Source organism: Syngnathoides biaculeatus, chromosome 4, assembly GCF_019802595.1.
Source record: "Syngnathoides biaculeatus isolate LvHL_M chromosome 4, ASM1980259v1, whole genome shotgun sequence".
NCBI classification, from domain to species: Eukaryota; Metazoa; Chordata; class Actinopteri; order Syngnathiformes; family Syngnathidae; genus Syngnathoides; species Syngnathoides biaculeatus.
In genome coordinates this window covers 24,519,501-24,522,727 of record NC_084643.1, presented here as the reverse complement: position 1 = coordinate 24,522,727, position 3,227 = coordinate 24,519,501, and the positions used below count along the sequence as shown (strand labels likewise).

The following is a 3,227-nucleotide window of genomic DNA, read 5'->3' as shown; positions in this document are numbered from 1 at the left end:
AACACGTCGGGACTAAAAACGAACGTATCTTCCTTCTTGTCCTCTTTTGACGCTGATTGGCCGCTCCACCGCGGTATTAAGTTGAAAAAATGTATTTCCGATTCCTGTCGTTACCAAAATAAAAGCAAAAAATGCACGTATTGCAGTTTTTGGTCAAATATGTGCGAAATTATGACTTATGAAATAAATGGTCCAATGAATTACTATACAAAAAAACTCAATAGTTTGTTCGTTTATATAAACTCTCTCTCTCACACACACACACACACACACACACACACACACACACACACACACACACACCACACACACACGCACACACACACACACGCACAGTACATGCAGCAAGATGGCCTCACAGGTCTCAGGTCCAGGTTCAATCCCAGCTCCGCCTGTGTTTAGTTTGCATGTTTCCTCCCACATCCCCAAAACATGCATTAATTGGACAGTCTAACTTGCCCTAGTTGTGATTGTGAGTGCGACTGTTGTCTGACTCCGTGTGCCCTGCGATTGGCTGGCAACCAGTTCAGGGTGTACCCTGGCTTCAGCCCGTTGACATCTGGGATAGGCTCCAGCACTCCCACGACCCTTGTGAGGATAAGTGGCTAAGAAAATGGATGGATGGATGGATGGATGGATGGATGGATGGATGGATGAAGAAAGAAAGGGAAATAAATATACAGTATACAATCCCACTTTGATCCAACTGTGCTAGTGACGATGGGGCGGAGACTCTACTGTATATACTAAATCGGGTAGCATCGTGGTCTGGTTGGGATGAAATCGGATTGAGGCTGCCCTGCCTTTCATACGGCGCGCTCTACCCTCACGAATTTTAACTTTTGAATCAGTAGTGGAACATGTTTGTGTGTGTGTGTGTGTGTGTGTGTGTGTGTGTCCAATCAGTTCGTGTGTGTATACAAGTAGTGCGGAACACCGAAGGCAAGTGAACGCATCGCACCCATATCTGAGATTAGTGAGGTTGACACAGAAGGTCCGCAACAGCTAAAGTGCATCCCAAAAGCCACTCATCCAACCACTGGACTACTGCTCATCATTACGCAGGCTCTCATCGCGTTTGGAAACGAGGACGGACTCGATCAACTGAGGTAAAGGCAATGTAGCACATTGCATTGTTGGGCAAATGTGCATGTGCTTCTTGAGTTGCGGCTTGTGCCTCACTCCAACTCCATATAACGAGGAGCTGTTGTGAATGCAATCACCGTGAACTATACTGAGAAGAGAATCATACATCTTGATAAATTATAGTACGGCTTTTGTCATTTCTCTACTCGTTCATGTGACACAAAAGGACATTTCAGCGCGCCTAAAATAAATGGATTTGTAGGATCATTTCTGGAATTAATTCAAAGTTTGGAGTGAGTTGCCATCTCATCCTGTACTACGACATCGTTTTTGCCTGTTCTGTTTAAATGGGTTGCCATGGAGATTCATATGGCGCATGTCCATTAATTACCTTATTCGCAGATGTGGCTCTGTCGATCAAGAAGGTCTTTTTTTTTTCTTTTTCTCATTCAAAACACATGTTGTACTTCCATATTCAGACGAATAATCGCAAAACGACCGAATGCTCGACATGAAGACATCTGCATATTCTAGTCATTTTTTAAACAACCAGCTTTGTGACGGAGGGATGCTTGCTTTCTATTAACTTAATTGTGCTCGGGCACTTAATTAACAACCTCATTCAACACCCAGATGCTGTAGCCTGCCTTGAAGTGTTGTTGAATATGTCAGTCAGAACACATGGCCAGTTGTCAAGGTTTATTGATGATCATAATAAACAATTAAAAAAATCATTATTAGGATCCATGCTAAATCACTCGCCGGTAGATGCATGTTGTTGTTCTTTTAACAAGCCAATTTGTGATATTTTTAATATCATATTTACAGGGGTTGATATTTTTTTACGGAGAATATTTCCACAATCTAAAAGAGATGTGGCTAAACATGACTGTGATTTGTTCTGTTAAACATTCTTGAATCTCAGAAGAGGTGAAAAGCCATGGCAGAAATCCAATAGAATCTACTGATTTTGTTCAGATTGTTTTTCATCTACACGGCTCTTCATCATCCTCATCTTCTGTTTCTACTGAGCCATCTTCAGGTTAAAATGTAATTTTTTTTTTGTGCTACTGAATGGACTTGAGACTAGCTTCTTTATCTAGGCATTTTTTGTGTGCAAATGTATTGAGAAAGATTGTCCCCAAAGAAGCGAAACTATTTGATACTGTCAGATCTGTAGCACAGTACTGTATAGTTACTCATTCATGTTTGAGTGCACAATAAAAGATGGTAAATGTCAGATTCTTTGTGCATATGCGAGTATCCCCTGACAAGTCTTGGCACCATCAGGGTATGACTGGCTTATATGCGCATCATTCAAACTGTATACTTCAAGCATCCTCACGTGTTGCTTGTCTGTGGTTGTCATAATGCATTCATAAGAGTACAGGTTCAAGATATGTTAACGGTATTTTCTTCACATGACATGACAGCCTATTTCTCACACAACAGTATTTTTTTTCATACTTCCTCGTATGGACTGTAACCATGATATTTCTGAATTAACATCATTGTATTTCATAAACTGAATTAGAATAATATGCATTCTTTTTTTTTCAATCTGAGTTGTTCCTCAGTAAATGCCTAACAGCTGTTGGAGGTCAGGGAAGAACATTTCAGGGATTAATCATCCAGGCAATTTTTTTTGGCTAGATCACTTTATCCAAAAAGGATCCAAGTGATAATTAGATAAGTATGTAGTATGTACCCTAGTAGAAGTTTTATCCAATAGTGTCTGGGATGATTATTTACTCCATTGCAAACACTACTGGGCATTTTGCTATGTCTTTCAAAAAAAAATAAATAAATAAATCAGCACGGGTTTTAGATTACATCCCCACTGCACTTGATATTTACTTTGTCACGCAGTATGAAAACAAAAACAACTCCAGTTGCTGTTCCTGGATTAAAGTGCAGCATTTGGGACTTTACTTGATTATTTTTCAGTCCAAACAGACTAAATAGTTTCATCCATCTATTTCCCGTACCGCTAATTTCCGCTAGGGCCTCGTGGGTGCTGGGGGTCACCTCAGCGGACTCTGGGAGAACCCAGGTACTCCCCAAACTGTTCGCCACCCAATCGCAGTGCACAAATAAACAAACAACCATTCACATTCACACCTACCAGCAATTTTGAGTCA

The 3,227-nt window shown here is 40.7% G+C and overlaps 1 protein-coding gene across 3 annotated transcripts in view; it reads left to right on the top strand.

Annotated features, from left to right (window-relative positions):
- Nucleotides 1-733: 733 nt before the first annotated feature.
- The window catches only part of arvcfb (ARVCF delta catenin family member b), a 240,004-nt gene continuing 237,510 nt past the window's right edge, over nt 734-3,227 (top strand). For 2 of the 3 annotated variants that reach the window (XM_061816537.1, XM_061816532.1), the window contains exon 1: nt 734-1,109. The gene's annotated coding sequence lies outside the window, so the exon portion shown is untranslated. The remainder of the gene's footprint in view (nt 1,110-3,227) is intronic. The other variant, XM_061816533.1, reaches the window with a different exon arrangement.